Source organism: Tenrec ecaudatus, chromosome 15, assembly GCF_050624435.1.
Source record: "Tenrec ecaudatus isolate mTenEca1 chromosome 15, mTenEca1.hap1, whole genome shotgun sequence".
In the NCBI taxonomy this organism is placed as follows: Eukaryota; Metazoa; Chordata; class Mammalia; order Afrosoricida; family Tenrecidae; genus Tenrec; species Tenrec ecaudatus.
Window position 1 is genome coordinate 76,541,615 of NC_134544.1, and position 18,761 is coordinate 76,560,375.

At 42.7% G+C, this 18,761-nt stretch overlaps 2 pseudogenes; one reads left to right on the forward strand and one right to left on the reverse strand.

Moving 5' to 3' along the window:
- The first annotated feature begins 225 nt into the window (after nucleotides 1-225).
- On the forward strand, nucleotides 226-2,747 carry LOC142427523 (serine/threonine-protein kinase RIO3 pseudogene; annotated as a pseudogene).
- A 2,897-nt stretch (nucleotides 2,748-5,644) lies between these two features.
- The window catches only part of LOC142427524 (nicotinamide phosphoribosyltransferase-like), a 55,249-nt pseudogene continuing 42,132 nt past the window's right edge, over nucleotides 5,645-18,761 (reverse strand).

An 18,761-nucleotide genomic window follows, 5' to 3' on the forward strand; every position in this document is an offset into this window, starting at 1 on the left:
TCCAGTCCAGTCTGTTGGGGCACCATGCCCTGGCCCCAAAGTCCACTTTCAGCATTCCCTGGGACCTTGCCACTCCATTCCCTTGCTGTTCTGCTGCAGTCCCCTGTGATTTGCCTCGGTGTAGTGGGATCAGATCAGGTGAAATTCCCATACTGTGTCTCCGGTGCTGTCCCCTGTATCGCTCTTAGTCACTGATTGGCATCATTTCTCACAGTGGGGCCAATCATGTTGTTCGGTCTGTGGACTGCCTGCTCTACTCAGGAACATCATCCTCACGGCCTGGTGGGCTAGGCTGTGCTCCACTCTCTCCTCCTGCCCCTTCATCTGCGCCCGTGTGCTCTGATCAGATATGTCCATCACCCGGAGCTGCAGAGTCAATGTCGTCCTTTGGAACAAATTCTTTTTGGGGGAGGGGCAGGAATCCACTTAATTTATGGTGCTGGGGCCAGCCTCCCAGACCTCTCCACTGGTTCCCTACTCCACGCCGGGATATTGCATTCACACCTTGCGGCACTGGGTTGAAGTCTGCTCCCACTTTTCCTGTGGAGATATAAACAATACCCTCCCCATGGGTGGATTAGTGCCCCATGCACCCACTACCCTTTTCTTCCTTATATTCATCCTTTGTTTTCCTTTACCCCTCTCCTCCACCATTGCATCAGACATTTCACACAGTAAAGAAACCCCATGTATGTGGTGAATGTGGAAAAACCTTTATCAGGAAGACAAACCTTACTGTTCATCAGTGAATTCATACTGGAGAGAAACCCTATGTATGTGATGAATGTGGAAAAGCCCTTGGCAGGAAGAATGTTTTTACTGATCATCAGTGAATTCATACTGGAGAGAAACTGTCTCTGATGAATGTGGAAAAACCTTTGTAAGGAAGAATGTTTTTACTGATCATCAGCAAACTCATACTGGAGAGAAACCCTATGTATGTGGTGAATGTGGAAAAACCTTTTCCTGGAACAGTAACATCACTGTTCATCAGCGAACTCATACTGGAAAGAAACCTCATGTATGTGGCGAATGTGGAAAAGCCTTCATCAGGAAGCATCATTTCGCTGTTCATCAGTGAATTCATGCTGTAGAAAAACACCTTATGTATGCTGTGAGTGTGGTAAAGCTTTTAGCCGAAAGCACTCCCTTACATCACATTATATAATTCACACAGGAAAGAAACTGTTTGCATGTAGTAAATGTGGAATATCTTATATTTCGAATTCAAGTGTCATTCAACACGAGAAAATTGTTAGCAAGAAAACCTTTCAATGAGGTTAAAGTAACAAAGCTTTCAAAATAAAGGTACTAGGGTGTGGTCTGGGCTGATTGCAGGGCCAGATAATGGTAACTTACCATGTGGCTTTCCATACTCAGAACTGCTGTCACTTTTCTGACATGGTCCACAGGGGTGGACAGAGGGACTTCCAGTCTTCCATATGGTGCATAGTTCCCTTCTTGCTCTTCAAGCTTTCAATTCCCCAAAGAACTGGACCTTGTGTTTCTGGAACATAGCTATGCCAAGCAATAGGGAGCCCACCCAGATGCTAGTAGTCCCTACCCCACCTCCATTCTCTTTGTTACCCGCCCCCTCCCCACATTCACCCCACTGAAGACAGCACAAAAGTACCATAAAATACGAGTGAAGATATTAGAAGACATATGGAAACAATTAGTCCAGAGGAAGAATGGACCACAGTCATCCTCAGCTTCCATGTATCTGAGACCAGAAGAATTATATCGTGCCCAGCTACCACTGCTAATTTACTCTGAAAGGTATCACAAAAGAAAGTCCAGAGTGAAGTGGGAGAACAAAGTGGAACAAAATCCAAAATCATAAAATAGACCAGGCTTCACATGAGAAAAAAGAGCATTCGCTGAAAAAGCAGTTGATTCTAAGACGTGTTTACTTGTGTATAAAATGATCCACTCTGGAGTATTGGAGACAATCACTGGCTGTATTAGTACAAGAAAATAATCTCTTGTCTTTCATGCATATGCAGGGAGCATGGAGAATGAAAAGGATAGTAAAGTTGTACCAACCCAATGTGCTATGAAGGTATTTAAAACAACCCTTATTGAGTTCCAGAATCATGAACATATATTAAAGATGATTAAAGGTATAAAGACTGCTTCAGTAAACAAAATCCACCTAAGATCATCCACATGAGCGCAGAAAAAAAAATGCACTGTTTCTCAAGAATGCAGAGCGTTGGAATTCCTTGTCCAACAGTTGTCATGCTCAAGAAACACATTTCAGTTATGTCTTTTATGGCCACAATGTTCCCACTCCTAAATTAAAAGAAGTAAAGCTCAGTAGTGAATTGAAAGATGCCCAGTATCAAAGTCTTGATATGATGCAGCGGTTACATAATGAATGTCCACTGATCCATCCTGACATCAGTGAGTATAACAAGCTGTGGCATGCTGGAAAGATCTGGTTGAGTGATGTCAGCCAGTCTGTAGAACCAACGTCATGGCCTGGAATTCCTCTTCCGGAACTGTAAGAATGTCTCCCAGACTTTCCAGAAAGGAGGAGTTATGGAGCTCTCAATGAATGAGAACTCCTTAATGCTGTTGCAGGCTTAAACATCTCAGCAGATAATGAAGCTGATTTCTCAGCTGACATAGAAGCTTTGGAGAAAATGAATGAAGATCATGTTCAGAAGAATGGAAGGAAAGCTGCTTCATTTGTGAAGGATGACAGAGGTCTACCAGAACTACATCATGAATCACACCCATGACCGCTGACTTTCAATATTAACAGTGACCGTGACCATAATTCTAGTGGAAAAATTATTCTCTATAGTACTATGAAAAATGCAAATTTTGTTTCACAAAAGCTGATGGAAACAGGCATAACCTTTCATTGGGGCATCATGAAATGGAATTGAATGGAACGTCTTCCACATTATGACACCCAAGAAGAGACATAAGTTTGTGGAGAAGATAAATGCATAAGAACTAAAGTATCATGGCCCAAAAGCGTCTTTAAATTTTCAAAATTTTTGCATGTAGTTAATATGGTTAAAACTGTAATTCATAGCCATCATGTAAAAGGATTATTTGAAAGCATGGGCTGTAAGATTTAAACCATGTTTGGCACATTCCATGTTCAGTTTACATTTTATTCAAACTAGTTATTAATTTTCAAGGGAAATATGGCAAATGAGAAATAGTAGACAATTCAATGGGGAAAAGTACCTTTAAAGCAGCTCAGGTACCAAACTAACCAGCTGATTTAAGTGATCTGATCTTTTAATAGTCTCTAGTACTGCAACTGGAAGGGCCTCTCTGCATGAAAAGCAAGCTCTCTACTTTCATTAGTTTGCTAGGGTGAGGTTTATGTAAAACTAAAACATGGTGAATCCTACTGTTGCTATTAAGTCAGATTAGATAAAGAAAAATCCAAAACGTGTTAGCACTTTTAAATGCCAAATATGTTCTTCTTAAACACATTTTTTATTTCTTTGATACAGTTTTTAACTGCATTTCAAAAAAGTCTGAGGGTATATTTTTCAATAATGTGATGTACGCTGAGTTTGAACTGCTGGGTTCTGTGTTAGATATGAAGCTGTGGATCATTAACCTCGACCCCATTCACGGCTCCTTAAGCTATGCTTTCACTTTTATGAAGAGAATTGGATATATATGTTTTAATCCTAAAATGTCTCTGAAGATTGTATAACTTAGGAACTTGACTCAAATTATAAAATGATGCAGATTTCACAACTTCTGAATTGTTTTGTTTTACCCAATTTTTGTTGTTGTTGCTTTTACTTGTATCGCCCGGGGGGGGGCAGGGGGCAGGATGAGAAAGCCGGAACTAGATAGGATTGCCTATGATGGTTAATACTGAATTTCAAATCTGCTGGTCATTATTTCTAAATACTATGTTCTTAAGATGAAATCATCCCCCTGGTAACACAATATTTGGGAGCTTTCACTACTTTAAGGTTTATGTCTAACACATAGGGTTACACAAACATCTTTCATAGCTAATGTTTTGTGTACTTCTACTGGCTTTTCCAAGGTTCAGCTTTTAGCGTTAATCAGGATGGAAGAGCTTGATGAATTCTCTGTTTTGTGTTGCTTAATTTTTTGTAACATAATTCATCCAGATTTAAGTTGACTGTTGAAGTCATTCTACATCAATTTTATTTTTCCTATTAAGTTCAGTGAAATCTTTACTTTTTCTGTCCTTTTTAGAGCCCTGGTGGAGCCCCATTGGCTGCCAATCCATCAGTTGCTTAACCAGGCCCTTCATGGAGAAGAAGGCTTTGCACGAGAAAAAAGAGCATGAGGGGGAAAAAAACAAAGCCTGAGGGGAAAAAAAACAAAGGCATCTCATCATGTCCTACAGGGTCGAACTGATGTCAGGGAGTTTGTTTGGTTAGTTGTCTTGGTTCATATTTTACAATAAATGTTATTTTTGATATTAGCATTTTTGTGCTATTTTTTCTTTACCTGATTCTTTACTAGCATTTCAGGAAACATTCATTTATGTGGAATGTTTCTGAATTACTGTCTTTAGATTTACTTTTTAAAAATTCCTTGAGGCACAACTTGTTAGTGGAATTGGAAATTGCCCAGGATTGCAACAGGAGCTAAGTATCAACAGATAGAGATACCCTTCCAACTAAGTAAACTTCCAGAACAGCATACTGAGCCAAGAGCAATCTGAGAAAACCCACTCCATGTGGACAAATTCTGTTCTCTCTGGGGGAAACAATAGCTGTCCGCCTTAGTAGAATTCTCTTGGTGAACCAACATGCCTGGAGAGAGTGCATTTGCTCTCACAGAGAAATCAATTAACTGGAAGAGATTTTCAGAGAGATAAAGAAACAAAAGCACAGCATTCCAAGATACATGGAACATCCATGAGAACGGGGTTTTCTAACTCTATTTTGCAGCCATGAATTACCACGACTATCAAAGCCAGAACCCAAGTCTTAAAATCATTACTTTCCAACCTATCATGGAGGAATTTAAGGATTTCAACAAATACATTGTTTATATGGAATGCCAAGGTGCCCACCTGCAGTCCTGGCTAAAATAATCCCATCCGAGCAGTGGACAGCCAGACAGAACTATGACGATATGGATGATATCCTGATAGCCAGTCCTGTGCAGCAGGTAGCTACGGGGCAGACAGGTGTCTTTTTGCTAGATCATAAAACAAAGAAATCCATAACCGTAAAGGAGTATCACCACTTGGCCAACACCGACAGATATCACACACCGGGATGTTGAGGATTTGGAGCGAACATATTGGAAGAGCCGCTTGCACGATTCTCCCATTTATGGGGCTGGGGTATGTGGCTCCTTATTTGGTGAAAACACTGAGCTTTGGAAGCTCAGACACCTGGGAATGATCCAGGATCTTTTGGAGGAGTGTGGAATTGTCATCATAGGCATCCACACTTCCCTCCTGTACTGTGTCCTGTGGGAGACCACCTCCGCTTGGCTCACAGAGGACATGGACCTGTACAGCTTCAACTACCTGCATTTCAGGGAGCCAAAAATGTGGTATGTGGTGCCCCCTGAGCACGGAGCCTGCCTGCAGAGACTGGCCAGGGAGCTTTTCCCTGGCAGTTCCAGTGGTTGCATAAACTTACTGTGGCACAAGGTGGCCCTCATCTCACCCAGGGAGAATGGCATTCCCTTTGTTCGGATCACCCAGGGAGCAGGCGAATTCACGGTCACATTCCTCTATGGCTAATATGCTGGCTTCAATCACGGTTTCAACTTTGTGGAATCCATCAATTTTGCCACCCTGCTCTGGGTTAATTATGGTAACACTGCTGCTCAGTGCAGCTGCGGGGAATCCAGAGTCACATTTCCCATGGACGCCTTCGTGCGCATTCTGCAACCCGAGTGCTATGAGCTGTCGAAATAGGGCAGGAACTACACCTTCGTGGACCACGTGGAGCCCACAGCACTGACCAGCCCGGAGTGGACTGCCTGGAAGGAAGCCCGGGCACATGCAATGAACAGGCAGAGTCTGCGGTCCTTTAAGCCCCGCAAGGCCAGGCATCACTCTCAAACGCTGGCTACAGACAGTGGGCTTGGGGGGCTGTGTCCTAGTGTTTCCTCATCCCACACACCGCTCCTGAGCAGGCAGCTCTACTGTGCAGCCTGAGGTCCCTACCATCATGGGCAGCAGTCCTGCAGGATCCAGTGTCTCCTCACTTCCCACCTCAGTTCCATCTGCCCAGTATTTCCAGCCCTCATCAAAGGGGACTCGCACTAGGTGTCCTCGGGACTCGGATGCCCACCAGCAGTCTGTGAAGTTCAGGACCAAGAGGCACACAGCAAGCACACTTGTACACCTGCCCACTCAGTCACTGCATGATGATTGACAATCAACAGATGACCTTGCCCCTTTGAGTTTTGAGATCCAGCATCCTGCTAAAGCTTCGGGGTGCTGCTGTAACCCCGATCTTCAGACAATGGGACCCCCACTGAATCCTGATTCTCCAATGCACCCTGGCCCCTCCCTTCTGTCCCTAGACAACATCTCAGAGAAGTTCCCACACATGCTTGTGCTGAGTCCTCCCAATGAGTGTTTGCCTTCTAGAATATTCTCCAGCTGTGCACAGTAAGGCCCCTGGGAACCTCTTCAAAACTATTGCTATGGACCACTCTTATGATTCTAAAATTCTGCCCTCAGATGAGGTTCTCCAAATCTACTATGAACCCTGGGGACATATTCAATGGAGCTTCACTTCCTAAATCCTGAAAGGCTGTCACCCGCAAAGGTGTTCTTGCTGTGGATTCAGCTAAATTGAATTTCTTGTCAAATGTGATTGTTCCTTGGACTCTCCCAGCCTCAGGAAAAGCACCTAGCCAATCTTCAACGAGGGAATTGTAATCACCTGTGATGACCTGTTTACCTCCTCAGAAGTAGCATATTGATAGGCTGCTTGATATTTGCTTGGACTATTGGCTCCCAAACCCTATGACAATGATAGTGTGTTCTAAGAACTCTCAGACCACCTGGAAATATATGTGTGCCTTGTCTCTTCCTAGGCTTGGGATCTGTCCTTGAAAAGAACTACCCTGCCCAGATAGCTTTAAACCCATTGCTTTCTCATCTATCTCACCGCGTGGTAACCTCAGTGATCAAGAACCACTGTTTTAAAGTTTGATTTGCTGGTAATAATTAAGGAGGCCCATTCCCAAGTCTTTATTTGATAACGCAGAAGGTGGATTCAAACTGCCAAACTTTAGCCCTCACAAAAATGTAAGCCAACATTGGATGATTCTCAGAATCTGAGATTCTTAATCCATCTGCACTTCTGAAGTGCTGAGCCAGTCTTCTATCAGTGAACACACACCTTTTTTTATTAAACGTTTTATTAGGGGCTCATACAACTCCCATCACAGTCCAAACATATACATACATCAATTGTATAAAGCACATGTGCACACTCTTTGCCCTAATCATTTTCTTTTCTTTCTTTTTTTTTCCTTTTCTTTTTTTACATTTTATTAGGGATTCATACAACTCCCATCACAATCCATACATATACATACATCAATTGTATAAAGCATATCCATACACTCCCCGCCCCAATCATTCTCAGAGCATTTGCTGTCCACCCAAGCCCCCTGCATCAGCTTCTCCTTTTTTTCCCCTCCCTCTCCGCTCCCCCTCCCTCATGTGCCCTTCGCAATTTATACATCGATATTTTGTCATATCCTGCTCTATCCGGAGTCTCCCTCCCCCACTTCCCTGCCGTCCCTCTCCCAGGGAGGAGGTCACATGTGAATCCCTGTAATCAGTTTCCCCTTTCCAACCCACTCACCCTCCACTCTCCCAGCATCGCCCCTCACACCCTTGGTCCTGAAGGTATCATCCACCCTGGATTCCCTGTGTCTCCAGCCCTCATATGTACCAGTGTACAACCTCTGCCCTATCCAGCCCTGCAAGGTAGAATTCGGATCATGGTAGTTGGGGGGAGGAAGCATCCAGGATCTGGGGGAAAGCTGTGTGCTTCATCGGTACTACCTCGCACCCTGACTGACCCATCTCCTCTCCTAAACCCCTCTATGAGAGGATCTCCAGTGACCGACACTTGGGCCTTGGGTCTCCACTCTGCACTTCATTCAATATGGTATATATATATATATATATATATATATATATATATATATATATATATCTACATCTATATATATATATATATATACATACACATATTCTTTTTTTTTGCATGCCTTATACCTGGTCCCTTGGGCACCTCGTGATCGCACTGGCTGGTGTGCTTCTTCCATGTGGGCTTTTTTGCTTCTGAGCTAGATGGCCGCTTGTTTATCTTCAAGCCTTTAAGACCCCAGACACTATCTCTTTTGATAGCCGGGCACCATCAGCTTTCTTCGCCACATTTGCTTATGCACCCATTTGTCTTCAGCGATCCTATCATGGAGGTGTGCAGCCAATGATATGATAATTTTTTGTTCTTTGATGCCTGATAACTGATCCCTTTGGGATCACTCGCTCACTCAGGCTGGTGTGTACTTCCATGTGGGCTTTGTTTCTTCTGAGCTAGATGGCCGCTTGTTTATCTTCAAGCCTTTAAGACCCCAGTCACTATCTCTTTTGATAGCCGGGCACCATCAGCTTTTTTTCACCACATTTACTTGCTCACCCACTTTGGCTTCAGCAGTTGGCACACACACCTTCTAATGAAATCCAAGCCTTTTTAGCACACTCTGATAATTCTGATGTGGCCATCCTTCAAACGACCAACCAAACAATTGCTCATGGAAAAACTGGACTTTGAACTAATGAAGTATGTTACTCTTTGGGAATCAGGGATATCTATTTATGTTTATTAATTTCATTGTTCTTAGTGTGTATCTGAAAGAAAATAAAGAACCTTAAAACACATTTTGAAAATGTAACTACTATAAGAGATATGTCAAAAACAAAGTGACTCATTACATAGCCAGAGCGTATAAGAAGTAAATAGGACCTGATGAGCCCACCAAACATTCTGTCCTTGTACACAGAGTAGAGAGTTCCTGAGGGAATGGAAGAAAATTGCAGAACAAAACAACACACAGAAAAACATAAAAAAGTCAAACAATGGGCAGAGCTACTGCCCAGAGTCCCCATATAATTGCTGAACTGAAACTACTCCTATAGTAACCTTTCAATTAAATCACATATCAGCATTAACTTGGGACTACATTTCCCAGAAACTCTAGCTACCCCTTTGGCATTTTCTCTTCAACACTAGTATTAAAAACGTGTTTTCAGGTGGGCAGCCAGAAAGATTAGCACCAGAGAGCCAGACATGGAACATAGTGTGACTCATTTTTCCTTACTTGGAGGATTCTTTAAAAAAAATCTACAGGTATCAGTCTCCTACCACCACCCCCTCCCCGATTGCTTAATCAAAAGCGTTAACAGAAAATTCACCTTTGAAAATCCCCATATTTCTTATTCATAAAATCAAAACATGACTGAGTGATTACAAAAGGAGAAAAAGTAAAACTTAAGCACATATGGGTGTTTTTAGGTATGTATTATTTAGTTTGTTTCAAACTAACAACCATCTTTAGGCACAAGGATTTATAATTCACCGTAGTCCAAGTTACATGGGACATAAAAAAACATTCAAATGTATTGAAAATGACATGCTGTGTGGGTCTTAGGTTAAGACCAACAACAGCAAATTAGAATAATAAATTCTATCTTGACAAATAGTTCAGATAATTTTCAGATACATGATCTCTCTATTAGCATTATCTGCATGGACTGCGTTTAGAAGAAACACATCATTAGAAAGATCTAGTATCTTTGTTTTTAAAGTTATATGTTTTATTCCTGAATTACTAAGTAACATTGGTCAAACACAAAATGTTCTTCATTCTCAGAGTCCTACTGCTGTTGTCATTGGAATCAGCTCTTTAAACGATTCTTACTAGATTTTAGATTGACCAATAAGCCCCAAAACTCTTTATTGTGCCCTCCACTTGCATTGCTGGTGGAACTTTCAGCAAACTATCCTAGTCAGGCTTCTTTCAAGGTGTTTGATGTGGTTTTCTGCCACTGTATCCCTGGGGAATAAATATCAGCCTATGAAATCAGTAAGGTTAATATAGAAAGGAAAGAAACACAGGATAAATAAAACACCATTTAAAAGTCAAACAAGACTTTAATAACGTGTTATATAGTCAAGAAACTTAAAGCAACCTGGTACAACGGTATATATGAATAGCAGTGAATTAGAATTGATAACCTAGATATACAACCAGGTACGTATAGACAACCTAATCTTTGATAAAGGACTAAAACACATTAAGTGGACAGGAGATATCCTTTTCAACAAATGATATTGGAAAAACTGGATTTCCACCTGCAAAAGAATGGAATAAAGTCCATACCTCATGCCACATACAAAAATGAACGCATGATAAATCCAATACCTACATATAAACCCTAGACCATACATCCAGACAATAAAAATTTAGGGACAAATTTGACGGCAGTTATACAAGATATAAACACACTATGGACATAATAAAAATATTCACATTATAGAAGACAAAATAAAGAACTGGGAGCTACTAAAAATACATTAATGCACATCAAAAGCCTTCATCTATAAATCCCTGAGGACCAATAATGAGAGTAGCTATACCAGGAGGGGAAGGGGGAAGGTGGAGTAGAAAGGGGGACCGAACACAATGATCTACATATAATCCTCTCCCTGGGGGTCGGACAACAGAAAAGTGGGTGAAGGGAGACATCTGGCAGTTCAAGATATGACAAAACAAGAATAATCTATAAATTAACAAGGGTTCGTGAGGGAGGGAGAGTGAAAGAGGGGAAAACTGAGATGATAACAAGGGCTCAAGTAGAAAGAAATGTTTTGAGAATGATGATGGCAACAAATGTACAAATGTGCTTCACACAATGATGTATGGATTGTGATAAGAGTTGTACGAGCCCACAGTAACATGACTAAAAAAACAAAACAAAACAACTTCACAAAGAACACTAGGATACAGTTAATTCACACTTCCTAACTTGTGTATGTCTGCATGTGTGCCTGATTGCAAGTCTCACTCTATGATTTCATTCTAGTCCATTAGGCTAAATAAACGTTTCTTGACTTTTTATTAAAAAGCTTACATTTTAAATATATTTAAGAATGAAATATAAGAGAATCATAGAATAATTAATGCTTTTGGTATTGTTCTTTGACAGGTGTGGCTTTGACGGGTGGCCAGCTATTCCTCACCTCTCTTTACTTTCATTATAACTAAGAATTTCCCCTGTGTGACTGATTTTTAGTGGAATTTTCTGAAAGAACAGGTCCAGTCAATCCCGAAGGACCTAGGTTGCTGACTCCTACCTTTGAGTGACTCATGGTCTCAAGTCTAGCATTTCCACATAAAAGAGCTTGTTCCCCTTTAATACAGAAAAGAGAGACTTCTACTCACATTGGTAGAGTCATGGTGAACTACAACCCAGAAAAGCAGGGAATAGACTTCCAGCAAGATGGCGATGGTGTAACACATACCAGAGGGACTCCACAGGGAAATTAAACACTGCTGGAATGCAGGAGGAGTGTCATAAAGATAAGTAGGCACAGACCGATGGGGTTTTGAGGGGCTGGGGGCTTTTTGGCTTACCTCAGTGGAGGTCGCTGGGGCTTCACCTTGGTCCCGCCACTGTCACTGCTGGAGCCGGGACCATTTGGAGCCTGTAGGGAGGCTTGGTCTCAACACAGCCACAGTTTTTCACCACCAGCCTCAGGGCAGGGACTAAACCCATGGGGCTCCTCTCTGTCCCCCGCCTAGATCTTGGAAGGCTGCCCAGGGAGGGGGCCTCTTCTCAACACAGCCACAGCTTGCCTCAGGCTGCCTCGGAGCAGGGACTAAACCCTTGCAGCTCCACACTGGCAGGGATCTAACTCAGCTACATTGTTGCTTTGTTTCCATCTCTTCAGTGTATACCCTCCCCCTGCTCCCATGCACCCAGAGTTTGCTTTTTAACATTTTTTCCTCCTCTTTGCCTCTTTCTTGGTCACTCACAAGCTATTGCTAACCTCCAGACCACTCCCCTTAGCCTAGGGCATTTACACCTGTGCCACACCCAGCTAGGTGAGCTCCACCCTTTGTAGCTAGGGAGGCTGGGAAAAGGCCTGCTGACCCCCACAAGGGAATACTCTGCTCAAATTTTTTTTTTTCTGCTCAACTTCTTCCTGGGGAATTCCTGCCTGTGTGCCTGGGGCCACAAATTAAAAGAGGGACCAGATTTCAAGCCGATGCTGCAAGATGTGAATCCAACATGCCCGCCTAGAGTGAGAAATCAGTGAAGAGGTCTGGGGGGCCGGCCCCAACCCCAACTACTAAGGGGACATTTTCCCCTCAGAAGAATGTATATCAAAGGATGGCACTGAATCTAAAGTTCTGGAAGAGGGACATATCTGATCGGAGCACATGGGAGTAGATGGAGGGGGAAGAGGAGAGAGTGGAGCACATCATGGCCCACCAGGCCAGGAGGTCGATGTTCCCAAATAGAACAGCCAGTCGACAGAGAGGACCACATGGCCATCCTCACTATGAGACATGAAGTACCTCACTGACCCATAGCCCTACCGATGACAATACCAGAGATACAGCGAAGTAATGGCACCCAATTGGATCCCGCCACACCGAGGAAAAACATTAAGGGGTGCAATAGAACAGCAAGGGAATGGAGCAGCAAGGTCCCCAGGGAATGCTGAAGGTGGACTTTGGGCCCAGGGCATGGTGCCCCAAAATACTGGAATGTAAAACACTCCTAAAGGCTAACAAACAATCCTGGAACTAACTACAAGCTTTTCTTTCTTGCATTTTGTTTTTGTCATCGGTTTGTTGTTTTGTTGTATACTGTTGCTTGGTTGTGCTCTGTCTTGTTTTTGTGAAAGTTACTATCTCTGCAGGTCTGTCTAAATAAGATAGGCTGGATGAACAATTGCAGGAGAAAACAAAGGGACCGATAGTTACGAGGGGACATGGGAGAAGGGGAGGTGGGGGGAAAGGTAGTGGTATTAATATACCCATGTTCAAGGGAACAACAAGCTATCCAAATCAGTGGTGAGGAGGGTGTAGGAGATCTGGTAGGCTGGGACCAAGGGTAATGTAACTAAGAGGAATGGCTGAAATTCTGGGTGGGACAGCATGATAGTGGGACAGGAGGGAAGTCAAAGGAAACCGAGGAAAGCGCTGGGAGGCAGAGGGCATTTATAGAGGTCTAGATAAAGGCATGTACATATGCAAAAATATTTATACATGAGGATGGGGAAATATATCTATGTGCCTTATTTATAGGTTTAGTATTAAGGTAGCAGAAGGACATTGGGCCTCCACTCAAGCACACCCTCAATGCAAGAATACTTTCTTCTATTAAATTGGCATTCTATGATGTTCACGTTCCCGGCACAGCCGCTGAAGACAAAGTGGATAAACAACTAAATGTGGGGAAGAAAATTGATGGTGCCCAGCTGTCAAAAGAGATAGTGTCTGGTGTCTTAAAGACTTGAAGTTAAACAAGCGGCCATCTGGGTCAGAAGCAATAAAGCTCACATTGTAGAAGCACACCAGCCTGTGTGATCAGGAGGTGCTGAAGGCATCAGTTATCAGGCTTCAAAGAACAAAACATCATATTGTATTCTCACCGCCCTGACACAGCTGCTGAAGACAAAAGGGTGTATAAGCAAATGTGGTAAAGAAAGCTGATGGTGCCCAGCTATCAAAAGATATAGCATCTGGGGTCTTAAAGCTTGGAGGTAAACAAGCGGCCACCTAGCTCAGAAGCAACAAAGCCGACATGAAGGAAGCACACCAGCCTGTGAAAACACAAGGTGTCAAGGGATCAGGTATCATCAGAACAAAAATATCTCACCATAGTGAATGAGCGGGGGAGTGTGTAATGGAGACCCAAAGCACATTTGTAGGCCACTGGACATTCCCTTAAAGAAGGGTTTTGGGGAGGAGATGAACCAGTCAGGGTGCGATGTAGCAACGATGAAATATACAACTTTCCTCTAGTTCCTAAATGCTTCCTCCCCTCACCGCACGCCCACTGTCATGATCCGAATCCTACCTTGCAAGTCTGACTAGACCAGATGATGTACACTGGTACAGATGGGAACTGGAAACACAAGGAAGCCAGGTGGATGATGCTCTCAGGACCAGTGGTGTGAGTGGAGATACTTGTAGGGCAAAAGGAGGGTGGGTTGGAAAGGGGAAACATATTTCAAGGAGCTATATGTGACCTCCTCCCTGGGGGACATACAACATAAAAGTGGGTGAAGGGAGACATCAAACAGGCCAAGATATGACAAAATAATAATTTATAAATTATCAAGGGCTCATGAGGGAGGGGGCACTGGGGAGGGAGGCGGAGAAAAAGAGGACCTGATGCAAACGGCTAAAGTGGAGAGCAAATGCTTTGAAAATTATGAGGGCAAAGAATGTACAAATATGCTTTACACAATTGATGTATATATGGATTTTGATAGGAGTTGTATGAGCCCCTAATAAAATGATTTTTAAAACAATGAGCTGAGACCAAGGACTCAAGTAGAAAGCAAACGTTTTGAGAATGATGATGACAACGAGTGTACAAATGTGCTTGATACATGGATGTAGATAAAGAGTGTGATAAGAGTTGTATGAGCCCCCAATTAAATGATTGCGGGGGGGGGAAGCAGGGAAGAGTTACATAAGGACAGACATTGACCTCTGGTACAATGGTCGTCCTGCACGATATAGATAGAATACCTGCTTTGATCTTCGTTGACAATATGTTGCTGACCTTGCTTGCTAGATTCTGTGAGAACACCTGTCTGATCTTCCTTGAAAGATGTCGCCGAACAACCTTGCAAGCTCCTGAGAGAAGAGCTGCTCTGATCTGCCTTGCAAGATTTTGCTGATCTACCTTGTAAGATGCTGGGAGACCTGCCCAGATCTTCCTTGAAGGATGTCCTTGATGTGCCTGGCAAGATGGCGATAGACCTACTAGGGTCTTCCTTATAAGATGTAGCTAATCTTCCTCACAAGATGCTGGGAAAATCTGCACTGATCTATCTTGCAAGCTGTCACTGATATTCTTTAAAAGGTGTTGACAGAAGACCTACTCTGATCTTCCCTGATGTGCCTTGCAAGATGCTGACAGAAGCCCTGCCACGATCTTCCATGCAATTACGAGAGAAGACCTGCTCTGATCTGCCTTGCAAAATTTTGCTGATCTTCCTCTCAAGATGCTTCTGATGTGCCTTGCAAGATGGTGACAGAAGACCTGCCCAGATCTTTCTTGCAAGTTGTCACTGATCTGCCATGCAAGATGCTGACAAAAGACCTGCTCTGATCTGCCTTTAAAGGTATCCCTGGTCTTCCTTAAAAGATGCTTAGAGACCTTATCTGATCTTCCTTTCAAGATGCTGCGAACTGCCTTTCAAGATGCTGATTGAAGACCTGCTCTGGCCTTCCTTGCAAGATGTCCCTGGTCTTCCTTAGAAGGTGCTGAGAGAAGAACTGCTCTAATCTTCTGGCAAGATGCTTCTGGTGACCCTTGAAATATGGTTATTGGCCCCTAATAAAATGTTTTTTTAAAAAAAAGATGGTGATTGAAGACCTGCTCTGGTCTTCCTTTGCCAAGATGTTGCTGATCTTCCTTGCAAGATGCTCTTAGAAGACCTCATCTTATCTTCCTTCCAAGACGTCACTGATATGCTTTGCAAGATAGAAAACCTGTGGTGATCTTCCTTGAAAGATGCTGCTGATCTTCCTTGGAAGATGCTGATTAAAGAACTGCTCTGGTGCTCCTTGCCAAAATACCGCTTTTTTTCCATAGAAGATGCAGACAGAAGACCTCCTCTGATCTGCCTTGCAAGACACCCCTGATCTTCCTTCAAAGGAGCTGAGAGAAGACCTGCTCTGATTTTCTTGCAAGATGCTTCTGATGTGCTTTGCAAGGTGGTGAAAGAAGACCTGCTCTCTGATCTGCCTTCCAGGTATCCTTGGTCTTCCTTAAAAGGTGCTAAGACCTGTTCTGTTCTTCTTACAAGATAATTCTAATCTGCCTTGCAAGATGGTGATTAGAAAATCTGTTCTGGTCTGACTTGAAATACGTTGATCTGCTTTGCAATATAGAAGTCCTGCTCTGATCTTCCTTGCAAGATGTTGCTGATATTCTTTGGAAGATGCTGATGGAAGACATGCTGTGGTCTTCTTTGCTAAGATGTCGCTGATCTTCCTTGCAAGATGTTGTGAGAAGACCTGATCTAATCTTCCTTCCAAGATGTTGCTGATATTCCTTGCAAGATGTTGCTGATCTGCTTTGCAAGAGAGAACACCTGCTCTGATACCCCTTGTAAGTGAAATGCTGATCATCCTTGCAAGATGCTGAGGACAGTCTGTTAGAAATGTTCCGCTGTGCACATGCACATCTACTTACAAGGTGTTTGAGCTCAGGTCTAGCCTCAGCAGGCCAATGGGTGGGTCAAATATTTCTCCCTCCTCCTCTCTGGCAACTTTTGGGAAGATATGGGTTGGGTTCACTTCTCTTTTCTCTATTCTTATGTTTCAAAAGGTTTGTAGGAAAAATAGGACTTTTATCTGTATTTCATAATTGTTGGGAGCCATCCCAGCCATGCTGTCTAGCAAAGGTACAGCCTGGTGGAAGAAGCTTCTGCAGAGCAGAGGTTCTCAGAGAGGGTTTCCAACATCCCTCAAATATTTGCTGTTGTTAAATCCATTCTTGAGAATTTTGTGCATTGTCATGTTTACCGCACCTAGAACCAATGCGAGGGCAGTCTTGAGAAGTATGAATGAAATTAGATCTAAAACTTGCTTCAATATGATGGTGCTTTCCTCACCTGAGGCATTGAGAGGCTTACACAACAAGACATCTTTGGGAATTCTGAGAAAGATATGTGGGAATTGAGTGAGGAAGAAACCCAAAAGTTGAGGTTAGAGGAGAAATAAAACCCATCAAAAAAACCCTGGATTCCATCCAGATTAAGTAGTGGGGGAGTCTTTGCCCTCCCAGATATAGAGGACCAATTGATGACCCTATATCTTGGACACCTTGGACAGGGGCTTAGATAGAAGGAGAAAGAATGGTTAACATTAATAGGAAACACATAAAAGGGAAATATTAAGTCTTTGGCAAAGAATCAGATGGGTTGGCTCTTTGGTGCCCCAGGAGTATAAAAAACAAAAGAAAACATAGGTAGACAATGAAACAGTTACCATGGGAAAGTTGATAAAGCAAAATATGTAACACTGAGAAGCATTTAACTATGTTTTTAGATATTAGGCTTTGAAGTAGCACATGAGGTAGTTTCATTGTTAGCCAACCAGGAAAGGAATACTGTGAGAAAAAAATAGGGCAGTGAGTAGGACATGAGCCTAACCAAATTTTCTGAACACCTCAATCAAAAATAGTATGTGACTTATAAGACAAGCAGTACAGAAAGAACCAGGTAGATGACAGAAAGTGATAGAAAAAAGTACAGACCTCATAATGGTCTTTTATCAGGTTTCAGTAGAAACAATAAGGGTGATATTGGAATTAATCATAAAGCATTGTTTTTATGTAGTGGTCTGCAACACTTTTTATGCTATAAGTACAGCTGTTTGGAAGAACTCAGCAGAGAATACTTCCACCAGAACATCTCTCATGTCTATCTTGTCTGTGTTCGCTGACTCCACACCTCCTTGAAGTATCCAGTTTAACCCTCCCGGAGCTGGACTCCATCACATATTTGTACATCAAGACCTTGTCATATGCAGCATGACTCACCTGTAGAGTCATAGTCGTTGAGGGTCCTGAATTTGTGTGTGTGTGTGTGTGTGTGTACATCATACACACCTGTTTGTGTAGGGTGGGTTTTACCAAACAACTCAGGGTTCAGTCGATCAGTGGTCTAGGTCAGGCAAACACTGGTATCTTCTCATGTGCCTATTTATGTATGTTTGTCAAACTCGCCTTGCTTGTAGGAGCTCTGCATGCTGTCGAACAGCTCTGGCTCCTCGCTGGCTAACAACTTCACCTCTTCCTACTGTGGAATAGTTCTCGATACTGGTTTTCATTTCTCAAATGTATAATTGTATTATGAATTTTAAAATTGGATATTTATAGTGAAGAATATAATTTAAAGATACTGGAAGATGATTTTGTCGGTCACACATAAATGGTGACATATGTGTGTCTATGTGTAAGTGTAAGTATGAAATTTAAAAAGACAGATGAGTCAGAACCAGGCAGGGCCTAACCCACAGGCAGGCACACAAACTCAGATGGTGCGACAAAACATAGCAAAACCTGATGGTGGGAACAACATGCTGATAATACAGACTTAGAAGCAACAGCTGCATGTGATGACATGCCAAGTGACTTAACATGGTACTCTCTCTAAAATATGTTCTCAGCATCACACCCTAACCCACAACTAATAGGCTCTTCCTTGTGAGATGGGATCAATCGGATCTGCCCTTCCTTGAAAATGTCACTGATGTTCTCTGCAAGATGTTGATAGAAGACCTGCTCTGATCTTCCTTGACAATATGTTGTTGACCTTGCTTGCAAGATTCTGTGAGACCATCTGCCCTGATCTTCCTCGAAAGATGTTGCTGATCATCTTTGCAAGCTGCTGAGAGAAGACCTGCTCTGATCTGCCTTGCAAGATTTTGCTGATCTATCTTGAAAGATGCTGAAAGAAGAACTGCCCAGAAATTTCTTGAAA